This window comes from Columba livia, chromosome Z, assembly GCF_036013475.1.
Source record: "Columba livia isolate bColLiv1 breed racing homer chromosome Z, bColLiv1.pat.W.v2, whole genome shotgun sequence".
NCBI classification, from domain to species: domain Eukaryota; kingdom Metazoa; phylum Chordata; class Aves; order Columbiformes; family Columbidae; genus Columba; species Columba livia.
Window position 1 is genome coordinate 12,182,116 of NC_088642.1, and position 15,029 is coordinate 12,197,144.

Sequence of the window (15,029 nt, forward strand, 5' to 3'; positions counted from 1 at the left end):
TCAGACATTTTCCTAAGGAAAAGTGGATTCTCAGTGGCTGGTATAATCTCAGATTTCATATGGCAACAAACAAATCTGTATCTGTTTATTTAAGATGCAATGTGGCTTAACAGATGCCTACTCACTGTTTTTTACATTTGTTACATCAGATAGTGAAGAATGATTAATTTCTTTTATACTGGATTTTTACTCATTATATAGGTAAAACTGTTCTAGGAATATATCTCAGTGTGATTTTTAAAATCATGACTGATACTTCTGGTTTATCACAAACTCAGTGTAACGAAACTGTGAGAGACTTTAAATACCAATTAACACATCCAGCTTCTAAATTAACTATGGATATGCCTACTACAGCATTTTATTTCATATCTGCAGTGCATTGTCAAGGGAAATGTCCTATCACTCCCACTTATCACGTTTAGATTCTCTTCATGATACAGTCTTGGTGCCTGCAGACATCCTATGCCTTTTCACAGTACCTTTCCCATGCAACCAAACTGGAAAATGCATTCCTCTTTTCCTACAGTATTCAAAAGAACCATCACAAGCAGACAGACAGTGTAGCCTCCAGATGTGCACTAAATTGTCTATCCCTTAACATCAACATCTACATATATCTTTTTTGCTTTCTCCCCCTCACTATGAGCACTCACAAGAATGGAAAAGACAGAAACCAATAGGACTGGAATTCAGAGAAAGGAAAAGGGCTTGGTTCTTCATATAACAGTTGCAAGACAGTTGGCAAAAGATGTTGCAAATGCAAAGCTCATACACGAGTTTAAGGGGACACTGGACAAATTATTGGAACCGATTCTCTGAAGGTTATAAAATAGACATATCGGTCATGCAGGGTTCAGAAAATCCCTGAACTGAAAATGGTCCTAAGGTAGCAAAGTTAACAAACAACTGAAATCCAGGTACACGCTTGTTCTTGCACTTCTCTACGCATAAACTCATACTAACTGGGCCAATAAGATTTATGAGATGTACCCATAGTCTTAATCAGTTTTCCTGTTCTCACACACTTTAATATTGTGTATTGCCTTTATACTGTTTCATAAGACATATAGATATGTGTTCTGTACAACACAGCTGATAAGAACGCCTTATTGTACGTTCCAGATATGCTACAAATGACAGACTATATCTGAAAACCATTTGGAAATGCCAACAACCTACAAAGTGGATTTAACAAAAAATGGGCCAAGTTGTGTGAAATTATTAGACAGACTAATTATGACCTCATAAGAAATACACAAACTCTATAACATTCTGTATTTTGGAAAAGTCCTGAGGGATGGCAGCATAATTTTCTTGAAGATCAAAACCGGAAAGCATTACATATTCAGTATCAGAAAAAAGAGTTCACAGGAATAGCCTTTCTTCCACTGTCATTCTCAACATAAAAAAATGAAGGATAAATTCCTGCATGTGACACCAATTATCTTTCAGAGGTGTTAAATTTTTGATTCTGACAACAAAAACAATACTTTTTGAAGTATATGAGCAACTTCCATCCAGCTCCATTTTCATTCAGTGGTGAAAAATTTTGATTATATTTTGATTAAGAAGAGGGCATACTTTTTTTTTTTTTTTTTTAGATATACAGTACATTCTGCATCTAAATATGAAATACAAGGCTTTTAACAGTACAACCACTTTTAATCAATAGCTTTTTCATATTTCAATTCCACATATTTTTTAATACTGCCATTAATTACAGAAGTTCTGTGATGTGGCTGAACATTTTTATTGATTATCTTGTAATGGGTAAGTGCTGGCAAGTTTAAAAAATATATAATTTCTTCACAAATTAAGATGAGACATACATTGGTAAAGATCAAATTGATAAGATAAATTGATATTGAGAGGAAAAATTGTAGAAACATATTTAAAATTATTTTGTATCCTTATTAAATTTCTTATGGTTGTGTATCATCTTACTGTTTCTGGCTACTGCTGCAGGTGTGAGCTCTCAAAACACCCAGAGGCTGAAGATCCCAGTAGAGCGTCTCAAGATTAGGTTCCACAGTGAGTAGTAAGACATAGCTTCGGCTTTAGAAGTGCTGAGTTTTATTAATTCAAAATTGTTGCTATAGAGCTAAAGCTTCACCAGTTAAGGTATTATTTTTATATACTTACAGATTTTTCACTATTTTTTCGTAAGTTGTTGCAGCTAGAACTGTTACATGCAGCCTTGAAAACCACAGTAAGTTTATTAATGTTTCAAAACTGCTTCAGTGGTTTGTAAGAACAATTTACATGTGTTCCTGTAGGGACAGGTGTAGTGGTGTGGTTGTAGGGTATGCAAGGCAAATGTCAGGTGCTTATAGCAACAGGCATGAGAAACATATCAACATTACCAACCCCTGTGTTGGTAACACTTGTGATACAGACCAGTACACTGAAACAGTCATGAACGAACTACGGGGTTTAGAGACTATTGGCAAGCATTACTGGCTACACATGCAGCAACAGACGAGCACGGAGCTGCAGAGATACTTGGCAGGTTAGTGAAGAGCCGAAGGTGCGAAAACAAAGGGGCAAGAGACGCACTGTAGTGGCCATGGGATGTGTGGGCATCGTACACATCCAGAAAACCACCTGCGCCTCGGAGTCACGGGCCCCGAGCCCACACGTATCACGAAGACTCAACGGGCCAGGCAGCGAGCAGCTGGTTTTCAGCGCTGCCAGCACCGCTCGCCAGGCAGGGCCGGTCGCTTGGCAAGGCCAAGCGCACCCAGGTCACCCACTCCGCGCCCCAGGCCCCTGGCTCGGCCACAGCGTCGCCCAGCGCCTCCCGCCGGAGCGACCGGGGAGGACGGGGCCACGCGGAGCCGCAGGCCCGGCTCCGCCGTTCCTCCCGCCTCAAAATGGCGGCAGCCGGACTGCACCACCAGCGCCGACGGCTCCTCGCTGCCATTTTCCGAGGGAAGGAGGCGTGGGGCTCCTGTGACAGGCTGCGCTGGAAGGGGGAGGGCGGCCGCCGACGGGCCCAACTTCCTGCTCGTCCCGCCCGGCGGCGGGGGCTGCGCGACCCCCGCAGCGGCCAGCGCGCCGCGGCCCAGCGCCCTCCTCCCGCCCGCCGGAAGTGGCGTCAGGCGGCCGCGGGCACGGCCCAGGCAGCACCCGCGCGGCCACGCCCCTCGCGCGGGCCTCGCACCGCCTCCCGCTCGCCCCGCCGTCCGTGCCGCCGCCTGCCCGCCGCCCCGCGCGCGCACGGACCCCCCGCGCGGCCGCGTGGCCCGGACGCCGCCCGGTCTGGCTGGAGGAGCCGCCCCCGCCCGCCCCGGCCTGTCCGTTAGGGCAGGCCCCGCCTCTTCCGGGCCTCTCAGGCTGGGCCGCCGCCTCCTCCTCCCTCGCTCGCTCTCCCTTTTGTGAGTTATAGCAACCGTTGCCTTGTGAATCAAGCGCCATAGTCACCGTAGTCCTGGCGACTGTTACCCATCAACAACAACCGCTCCTCTCCTGCTCCTCCTCCTCCTCCTGCTGCTGCTGTTCCTCACCCCCTTCCTCATCGTCACCCACAACAACAACAACAACAGCCACCTCCAGCAGCAACGACAGCGGGAACACCGCCGCAGCCCGCCGCAGCCCAGGTGAATGTCCGTGTCGGGCGCACGCCAGCCCTCCCTCCGCTCTCCCTCCCCCTCCTCGCAGCATCCGGGCCGGGGCTGCTCCTTGGGGCTGCGCGCTTGGTTGCGGTGCAGCGGGGGGAACGTGGGTCGCCCTCCCGGCTCCCCCGCTTTCCCCCGCGCCTCCCCCACGTCGTCCCTCTTCCTCGTTCTTCTCCCCCCGGCGCCCCTGCACCCCGGGCCAGCTGCCCGACCCCCCCGCCCGGGGGTGGTTCGCCGTTGGGTGGGGAGCGGCGTGCGGAGCGGGGCGGTTGGGATGGGGGTGTCTGTTGGGCGGGGAGGGGAGCTGGCCGCGGTACGGAGTGAGGAGGAGGAGAGGCTTGGCGGTGCTGGGGACGGCGGCACGCTTCTGGGACCTCCAGACAATCGCTTGAATGCGGTGGGTATGCATCTTCCTTGGACTCTCGTTTGCACGGATGAGGGAGTGTGGAAATCGGGGAACGAGGCTCTGGCCGCAGTCTAAGGTTACTGACTTTAAACCCCCAAAAAACCGTGGGGGTGGGAGGGAAGATGCAGCCAGAGACGGGTCCTCCAGCCCACCGGGGAGCAGGGGGTGTTTTTCCCCTTTCACTTGTAGGGGCCTTGTTCTGATTTGATGTGACTGCTGAATGCTGCAGATATTTGTGAACTCGCTGTGGCTTTTAATGATGCTCTCACCATGTTGATCATGTCAGTCACATTTCTGCGCTTTAAATTTTTCTTTTATTCATAACTAATGTTGCTGGTTATTTTAGGGCAAGCTGTATTTTCTTTGTACTGTGAAGTGTTTTCTTGTTTACTCAATGCCTCCACCCGTACACACACAGAACATCAGGGTTTTTTTCTTGTGCTCCTTCTGCAGGGGGTTATTTTTTAAATGATGCTTTCATACTGCCAGTGTAGTATGGAACAGTGCATGTGTAGATCTAGTTTGTGCACAGTGAGTTATGTTCATGTGGAGAGAATCCATTTCCGTTTCCTTAAACTCTCCACAATGAAGGAAATCCAAGACGTGGACTGTCAGTTTGTGTGCTGAACAGCGAAGAAAGGAGAAAAAAAGACATAGTATTAAAAAAAAAAGTCTTTTTTATTTTGTTGTTACTACTATATTTCGAGAGTACATTTGGGAAAGAGAGAAGAGGCAGATCTTTACCTATCAAGGAGCTGTAGTAGAAATTTTATTATTAATGAGGATGTTTTGCATTTTTTTTCATCAAAAATGCTTGGTTTTTTTCATCTTTTTGTGATTGCTTATTATGATCTAAAGATTTGTGTTGTCAGCAGTGTCAAATCATACTTTATATACTTTTAAAATTCTTTCAGCTGAAGTGAATTTTTGGCATCTGTTATGGGAATGGAATTCTCTTTTAACTCTCCATATCCAGTTGCACTCTCCCTTTTTGACTTGTGAAACCATCTGTCATTGTGGCAAGCTTTTTTTTCTTTTTGAAGTGATGACTTATTTACTTTCTTATTGCCTTATTTATTAAAATAGTTAGGAAAAAGGATATTCTTGTTTTTAATCTAAAACCTACATTTTAATGGTATATATGTTTTTTATATCTGTAGAACCTGGTGTAAAATGCAGGGTTTCTCATTACAGTTTCAGCAACAATATATTTGTCTGTCTCATGCTGGAACTACCAATGAATTTGACAGGGACAATTTTTCCAAGAGGCTGTCGACTACAAAATGTGCTAAGTGTGCACTGTTGATATTAATATTTCTTGAGCTAAGGCATGTTGGCTCTGTTTTGGTTTGGTTTTATTTTTTATTTTTCTTAATGTATATTTCGCGGGCCAACAAAAACTTAGAAAATACATTATTTTGAATAAAGACCAAAGGTCTCTACATTGTAATCTTTGAATGATTTTGCTCAAGATGAAACCACTGAGTGCTAATTTTCTAGGTCCTGCTGTCAAATAAGTTCTGAAGACATTAAGAATTTTCAGGGTGAGTTATAATGCCGTATCACTTAAATGGCACATTTAAATCTTAATGTATTTGTTATTAGTTTTATTGAGTAGTTTATGAGATTCATTGGTTGTGAAATCATTGCTGGCATCTTCTGTTGTTGAAAAGAGAAGATATCAGTTCTGCACCATGCCTTTCTTGAGTAGCCCTCTTGCAGCAGGACAGAGTACTGCTCGGGATTGAATCCTTCCTGGATGTTGGAATCTGTCTTTTCAGAACAGGTATCCTGACCCCTGGTAGCAAAGGAAAGTGTGTCCATAGGCTATGAGACAAACTTTCTGTTTTAACTGTGTGAGGAGAGCTACAGAAGTTTCTTAAAAATTGGATTAAAAGTACAGGATTCTGTCCAGAAACAAAGGCTGGTTTAGTACTATTTAGCCACATTTTATTTAGGCAATGACTGCAATTTGGAAAATAATAATGCGGCTGTAATCACCTCTTTTAATAATATTGACTGTACTGAGAAAAGTATTGACTCTTTATTCTCTCTGAAATACTGTAATGATCACAGATGAGATCTGGATTATGCTTTCTGATTCCCTGATGCCTTCAGCTATCAAGATAGTTGGTGTTTGTGATGGTAACCAGTGTTTGAATGTGAGGTGGTTTGTAATTTTTTTTTTTTATTCCTTGGTTTTCATGACTTGGACTATGTAAATATCTGATTGTGTTTCAGCATACCCTAATAGGCCTTTCAAGATCATATGCTCTGTTGTGGTGTTTGTGAACTAACCTAAATTGTGCTACTGTGGAGAAACCCATTCCAGAACGTAGTGTAGGTAAACGAAATGGGAATCAAAGGCACATGCTGTTAAAGAGTTTAAAGTTCGTGCGCTTTATTTGATAATAGGTTCAGGTTTGTTAGCACTAACCCATTTCTTGTTCCTGTCTGGTAGAGTATGTTAATCACAAAACTATCTACAGAAATAGATGTTACTGTTTCTTTTTGTTTACTAAACTCTACATTGAGAGGGAAAGCTGTTACTGTTTTCCTCTCTTTTTAGTTAAAATGTAAGCAAGTATCTAAAAGTCAACAATCTTTTATCATTGTAGTTCCTTTTGGTGTTCTGGCTAGTACTGCAGGTTTTCATGCTTTGTCCTCCTATGAAAGGCTTCCTTCACTCTAAAAATATTCCATATTAGTTGTATTTTTACCTGCAGTCTTCAAAAGCATATCAGCTGCAGATATTGTCATGTAGAATACTTAAAAAAATGAGTAGGTTGTTAAAAATATAAGATACATGACTCCTAAAGCCTTTAAAAAAGTTGTTTTCACTTGAAATGACATGTGAATGCATCACAAATACAGACAGCTTAAAAAATAAGCTTTCAGTGATACTGTAGTGTCCTTGTAGTTGGAGTTCCATTTCAAAATCAAACTTTGTAAAATTAACATATTAGGATACCCAAAGCAGTATATTTTAAAATTATGAATGAAACTACTTACTTTTTTTACTAAAAATGAGGGCTGAAAAATTAATGAGGCTTTTAAAATGAATAGGCTAACATTTAAAATTATGTTTTTCTGTTAGCCACAAGTTGATTATTTATGTATTGCTGGTAAAGTTGGTTGTCAATTTTAACTATATTACTCTTTTCTCACAGATGCTATGTGTACCTGTATTTTGGAAATTTGAGGAGCAGTACATATATTGATTTGGCTAAATCTAGTTTGTTAGGGACAGATGGCTGATTTAAACAGGTGTCACTTTCATTTCTGGTGCATTGTGTTGAGACTTCCAGAGGTTTACAAAAGAGCTGCCTAAAGCAGGTGGTGAGCTCTGCTTCTGCCATTAGCAAAATGTACTTTTGTAGGCAATTATTTTCCCAGTGAATAGGTGCATTTTAATAGTTAACTTGTCATATCAGAGTTTGAAGTGTTCTATATAATACAATCATGTTACTTTTTAATTCTCTCTCATTGGACTTTTAAAAGAGATGTGACTGTTTGAGTGTAAAATTTAGTGCTTTGTGACTGTGTGGTTAGCTGTAATCCTAATAATTTTCATGCTCACCAAGACAAGATCCATTGCTTGAAGAAATCTTTTGTTTCACTAGATTACTTACCTTTATTTTTTTTCCTTGAAGAATATTTAACTTAAGAATATTTTAATAAGAATAGCCTATTATTTATAACATGGGATTTATGTTTATTTTTAGTTAATTTCTTTAAAATACAAAGAGGAAAGAAAATCCTAAAAATTCTGTCATTGAAATACATTGATAATGTATATGGGAGTTGTTTAAATCTTACTGAAATATTTCTACTTTTTTTTTTTTTCCCTGCACATTGCAATGTAGCAAACTTACTATTTTGGCAATATTGTGCTAAAAATGTTGAGATAAATGAGTTGCTCCATATCTGAGTATGTGTGTGTCTGTACACACATACACACTTAAAATATAATCTCTGAACATATAGTTACATGTAAATTGCGTAACTTATGTCTGTATAGCATGTAGGTGAAACAGTTTTTACTGACTGAAATGAATTTTTGCTGATCTGAAAAGCTAGGTGAACCTGAGAGATGCATGCATTTTGGAGTGGTGTTTATTGTATGTTATACATTCTAGGAGAGAAAAATATGCACCCCTTCAAAATAACCCAAACCATCAAAAAACAAATAAAACCCACCAGTTTAAAAATTGTATCCTCTACATACGTATGAGTACCACTATGTTTAATTCCAATAATTTCTATATGGCTATACATGAACCCGACAGATTAGAAATGCATTCTTGTTAGTTCTGTAGTTTAATAATATCTATTATTTTGCCATACAGTGTGAGATTAATACAGCAATGCTTTTTTCATGCGTATGGGTGGATAATAGTGTCTAGTTCAGTGTAGTTTCCTTTTGGAAGTATTTGCAAAGGTGGATGCCAGAATTGGGAGAGTATACCTAAATTGCTTGGTTTTGCACGCTATCTTCGATTGCTTTTCCTGTTCCATTGTGGTAAGTTTTTTGTCTTTGGTCCCCTAACTATCCAATATAGTGGCACAAAATCAAGAGGTGGTGGACTATATTGTAAGTTGTATTTAATAAAGTATTTTCCTGTTTTACTATGTGCATTTTAATGAGACTTGAAAGTTTACATTCTAGCAATTCAAACTTCCTTTGTAAATTCCTAACTTAGTTCTAACTCTGCTTTTTAAAATTCTTACATGACATCCATAACAATACTATGGGAACACTAAAGATTGTATATTAATCACTAAATTTGAGTGTAATTGTAGCGTTTGGAACTTTTATTCGTGAATTACAAGAGAAAAAAATATCTAGCACTATTTTTAAAGGTCATTTAATCCACCCACAGACCCACTACATTGAGTATAGCTTAGCTTCTTAGATGTTCTCTGAGTAAATAATTTCTTTAGTTCTTTCGTGTTGTTCTTATTGAAGTCTTATTTCAAATAAGTTTATAAGGTCTTTGAGACAAGAACTGTGTCTTTAGATTGTGTTCAGGCTTTGGATGCTACCACTACAACTTATGACTCAAAGCCAAGTAAATGGCTTCTCTCTTCTATTACTTCATAGTAATTGATCTGTGTTTTCTCCTACATACCACTTCAGGGATATTTTCTAAACACTTAGAGGTGTAGTTAAGTCATGTGACATTGCAAAGCAGAAACAGAAACAACCAAATCTTTTGAAAGGTACAGTATGTCACTTTGCATGTATCATTGAGTCAGTTTATTCTACTTCAGTAAAGGTGTTCTCTTTTCTTGGTGGATTAATCATTTTTCTGTGTTGTTAACTATATTATCTTGAGAAGAATGAAAATGTTTAATATGAGCCAGAACTACTTACAACACAGTTCCTAAGTCTATAGATAGTTATTTATTATGTTTCTGTGGAGCTAAAATTAGAAGATACATTTTTATCTCCAACGAGTTAGTTCATGTCTGCTGAATTTTGATGCATTGTATAATGTTTCTGGAGTACCCTTGGTCTGATTTTCTTCCCCCTCCAGGATAGCTAAATTCTGGAAGGGAAGCAAGGGAAAGCAGTCTTGCTTATGTAGCTCCCTTAATCTAACAATTATATTGGATGTTAATAGGCTATCTGAAGGGTTTACTTGCTAGTGGATTAGATGACCAGGATTGTGAATTTGAGCTAATGTCTTTTGGTGTGACCAACATTATCCACAAAACATTTACAGAAGTTGCTATTGATCTGTGTAGCCTCATCTAAGCAAGAAGAGATACTATCACCTGGGTGTTTTCTTCCTTATCCCTTGGTAGTGTTTTGGACTTTGAACAGCTGAGAGTGCAATTTGACAGTGCAAGTCTTTGATGACTGGAACTGCAAAAAGGAACTGGTATTTACTAAGGAGGACTAAATCTACTCATTATAGGTAGGTGAAAGCAAAAATAACAAAATAATTGTAGTTCTCTTACCAATGGAAGAAGTGGTAAATATCAGGATTTCTGTCTTATGTTAAAAGTCTCATAAATTTGAAGATTCACCTTCTATTTAACTGCTGCAAAATGATTTCAGAATAATCCACTAGCTTATTTTTTCCTAGTAAGATGTGTGCTGTATTCCTACCTCTGCATTGTTCTGTAACTTGATGTAAGCAGGAGAGACAACAGAGTTACAGCTTTAGTGAAGGAAGAATGTTTCCCACGCCACATTGTTGTTGACAAGATGACCACTTCCACCTGTACACTTCTATCCTACATTGATAAGGTGTAGTTTTTCCATATGAAGGACATGTGGCTGTACACAAGGGGTTTTTAATTTGTATTTCTATTTAAGTTTTTACACACTATGTTTATTATTAGGATTCAATGTTAATTGCTTTGTGTCTCATGGAGAATTTGGAAAGATACAGTAATGAAAATTTAGAACTACTCACCCTAAAAACCCATGCTTGCTTTTTAAAGTGCATTTTAGGAAGAGTTGTTCCATAATCGTCATTGTTAAACTAAATTTACTTAAAATTTCTGATTAAAAAAATAAAATAATTTAATTATCAGATCATGCATTTTACAGTTACTGAAAGTTAATGTTTAACTAAATATCTATAGCTCTACAGACCACTGTGCTCATTTATAAAATTAATATAGGATTTATGAATACTGTCGAGATTACTTCTGCAGAAATGTCTGGCTGTATTCAGAGTTACATTAGCCCTTGCTGGTGAGGAGCAGTTGAACTATCTGCATAGTGGCTGACTTATGAAATTGTTAGACACGAGGTGGAATTGACATGCTACTTTGTTGAGCATGTTGTAGCTAAGGTAATGTCAACAGACAGGTTTCTGTTTAGTATTTAGTTCGCTCCTATTTTATTTGGTCCACTCTTTGTTAAATCACTTAAACTGAGTTGCTGTTTGCAAGGTAGTTGATAAATAACACTCCTATATGCATTTTATTATTTCCTATCAGATTTAGTGAATGGAAAAATGTACAATCCAGGATGTTTTAAACTCCTCAGAGTTGATGGTGGGAAATATTAGTAGCAGTTCCGTGTAACTTCTAGAAAGATTACTCTTTGGCCTTTCGGAAAGGCGCAAAATCTCTTCTGTGAACTATACCATCCTTGTGGTTGTTTTAGGGACTAGAACATGCTTAGCTTTAGAATGGAGATATGTTGTACAGAAATGTGGCTCCATTCCCTTATTTTGTGGAAATCCTTTTGCGTTCAGATTCTGTTTTGAAGTGAGGCAAGTGTAAATGAGCTAAGATAAAAGCACAATTTTTAATGGTATTGCCTCTCCTTAGCTTGCCAGGTGCTTCCTAACTGAAGGTTGTCCTACATTTCTCTGTTTTTCTACAACTGCTCTTGAAACGTCTTTGTACCATAAGGAGCATAGTCCTGACAGAGTATTGCAAGGAACAATAGTGAGCAGGTAAATTCATAGAGGTTTTGGTGTACTAGGCCTGAAGCTATGTGGAGATGATAGAGGCTTAGGGTTTTCTCACCCTCGGACGGGTTTACAGAATTCGGGTTTTGTGACTGGAGTTCACTTCACTAGCAAACTTATGTCAAACCCGGGGAAGGTTTAATTGCAATAGACTGAGGATTAGAGCTGGTCCTACAAAGCAATAGCATAATTTATCATGCTGGTTTATGGAACAGAGATTCTCTTGGTGGTTTAAAGGTGGTGTTTTTATGCTGGTTTGGTTGCAGTTGTTTGGTGTGTTTTTTAAATGGTGTTTCAAGTAAACCAAATGGCCTGTAGTGTAAGGGCATAACCTTATGAGCTGGTGCTGTCCGGAATGTTCAGATTTCAGGTACCATCTCATATCAGTAGTTGTTCAGGGAGGCAGGTCATACTAAGATTTAAATTTCAGATACTAAGATTACCTGCCATGATTCAGATAAAAGCCGCTTCCTTGACTCATTTGAGGGATTGTGATGAATTAATTAACATCTGATACTGGCCTGTATTTTTGATCACGGATGATCTAATTCCAGAAATTTGTGAGGATAGAATTTTCTTATCTTTTACAGTCAAGATTTGAAGGTGTTCAGGATCTTCTCTGATTGTCCTTACCTTAGTATATATATTCTTCCCAATTTAATTCTGAAGAAACTGAGATTTCTTGACTAAAAGGAAGAACTAGACATGGGATCATGATTTCAGTGCAGTGACCAACTTTCATGACCTAGTGAAGATACATTATTCATGTCATGTGTATGACAAACACATTTCAGGCAACTGAAATGAAGAGGAAATTTAGGATTACTTTATGTATGGAAGGCTGCCTTTTAGGGATTCCCACTGCTTGATTTCAAGATGACACACTAGATTGTATGGTGGGAATCTGCAAGAACTCAGTGCTGTAAATATTAGCACCCCGTAATGACTTGTGTCCTGAGCACAGTCATAAACTTGGGATACTCAAAGGTTCTTATGTCAGCTTAGTTGTGCTCTCGGTTACACGTTATGATCCAAGGACAGTAACTCTTCAGACACAGCTGAATTTCTTAAAAGCTCAACATCAACAGGCAGACTATCTGTAGCCTACTAAAACAAGGTTAAGCTGTAGCCAGCAGTTCTTTTTTTTTTTTTTTCACTGTAATGAAAATAACTAATGTATTTAATGAAGTGTAAGATTTTTCTTCGCACATTCATAATATAGGAAAAGGTATAATGGCAAGGCAGAAAAACAGATGTATCTGGTGGATAGGAAATTGGGAGTTATGTTTTGGTCATCTGTGATAAAGGTAGGTCTGTGTGTGGGAAGCTGGGATCAGAAATGCTAAAGAACTTGTTCCAAAGTTTGTTGTACAGGAAGGGCAATGTAGCAGGGTTTCGCCACTAAAAGTGGCTTGAAAATGTAAGTGGGTGTTAACAGTGGGGATTGAGATGTTGATTGATAATATGTTAAGTCCTTTAATAAAATTAGCTGTGTCATCTCCATAAACTAAGCTTCCTGGTCACAAGTATAACTTTTATAGCTGTGCTTCTGAACTCACAACAATCTGCTCTCATTGGCTAATATTTATGTTTTGCTTTTAAAAATATGTTTGTTCTACATGGAATACTTCTGCCTTTCATGTACTGATTCAAAAGCTTTTTACATACTCTACAGCATTCAACCTGCTAGTATGAAAGTGGTTAAATTTGCCATAAAACCAAAGGAGCAGAAGGTGCTTAGTGCACTAAGTGTTTGTTTTTCCTCAAAGAGTGAAAGAAATGTGGCATATAATTTCATGGGAATAAGAATGATATAGCAGGCATCTTATTTTAATCTAGGTGGCCCAGTCTTGTCAAATGGAGTTACTTGTGTTATGGCAATGGATAAAACTGTTGATTTTGACATCACTCATTGCTGTCGTGCTGTTTCTATATTACGTATGTTTTTTTCAAATATGGTTGACTGTGTTTCACAGAATGTTAGAAAGTGGTATGGTATTTTTGTGCTACTTAGTGAAATCTAGTACAAAAGTGGTCACTGAGAAAAGGACTCCCTTTTGACCTACTTCTACATTAATATACTGGCCAAAAGGCAGAGAAATACCAGTCTTGTGCAGCTGTCTAGATCTTCAGGCCCTCAGCCAATAATCTGTAGACCATGGGCTGGGGAGAGCGTGGCTGGGAAGCAGCTCAGTGGAGGAGGTGCTGGGTTTCTGGTGGCAGTGAAGTGAACATGAGCCACAGCATGCCTTGGCAGTAGGGAAGATCAACAGTGTCTCATGGGCTGAATGAATAAGAGTATAGGCAGGAAATTGAGGAAAATTATTATCTCACCCCTCTCCACACTTACTAGGCAACATCTACATCCATATCTAGTTTTGCCTGCACCCTCATGCCATTATGGGAAAGATGTTGGTAAGCTGGAGTAAGTTCAGCAGAGGGCCACTGAGATGGTCAGGAGCTGGAGCATATGTCTGTGATGGGACACTGAGGGACCTGGGCTTGTTCAGTCTGGAGAAGAGACAGTTTCAGGGGTCCTAAGAGCAGCCTTCCCTAATACCTACAAGGAGGTAATCAAGAAGAAGCAGCCAGGATTTTCACAGCAGTCCATTGTGGGAGCATGAGAGACAATGATCATAATTTGAGACAAGAGAAGTTTAGACTGGAGGACAGCCCAGCCATGCAGCTTGGGCCAAGTGAGATTTTGCCATCTCTGTCCTTGGAGATTTTCAAGCCCTGACTGGCTAAATCCCTGAGGAGCTAGTCTGATGCCAAGTCTGAGCCTGTTTTGGGAAGGAAGTTGGACTTGAGAGCTCCTGAAATCTGTGGCAGCCTGAACTATGCTATGGTATTATTTGTGATTCTCGTTCTACAGCAGAAGTTCTAGGCTGTGCTCTGGTTTGTCTTCTTTTTCTTGTTAGCCCGTTCCATTTCTTATGGGCTGCAACTGAATCTTCACCTCTGGGGGTAAATGAGGAGGGATTGTTGTGGAGTCTCCTTCCCTGGAGACATTCAAAACCCACCTGGACATGTTCCTGTGTAACCTCATCTAGGCGTTCCTGCTCTGGCAGGGGGGTTGGACTAGATGATCTTCTGAGGTCCCTTCGAATCCCAAACATACTGTGATACTGTGATTGTCTCTAGAGTTAAAATCACAAAACCGTTGTCTTGAGATATATCACAAAGACATATTTTGAGTACCCAAGAGACTGTCTGCCTAACAGCACAGAACTCTTGTGTTCCTTTTTCCTTCAGTGCATTACTACAGTTATGTTATTTGGTCTAACACTTTGTTTTCTAGATTTCACAGACTTAGGACTCGACATTGACTGAATTCCGTGCATTTATTTATAAAATATTTTACAATGAAACCTTGAGAGTTTTCACTGGAGCCCTGCAGAGGCAAAAATAATAACAGTAGAGAGAACTAAAATAGAAGAAAAACAAATTTCTTAGATATCTTCAGGAGAAGACAACTATGAACTAAGAGATATAAAAAACAAGAAAGGAAGATGTTGAACACTTGGCAAAACTAAATCCCAGTTGTTGATTTCTGTGGAGTTT

At 39.8% G+C, this 15,029-nt stretch overlaps 1 protein-coding gene across 3 annotated transcripts in view; it reads left to right on the forward strand.

The window, feature by feature from the left end:
- The first annotated feature begins 3,032 nt into the window (after window positions 1-3,032).
- RFX3 (regulatory factor X3) overlaps window positions 3,033-15,029 on the forward strand; it is a 117,069-nt gene continuing 105,072 nt past the window's right edge. Inside the window, exon 1 of one of the 3 annotated variants that reach the window (XM_065047231.1) lies at window positions 3,033-3,602. The gene's annotated coding sequence lies outside the window, so the exon portion shown is untranslated. The other 2 variants (XM_065047229.1, XM_065047230.1) reach the window with 2 other exon arrangements.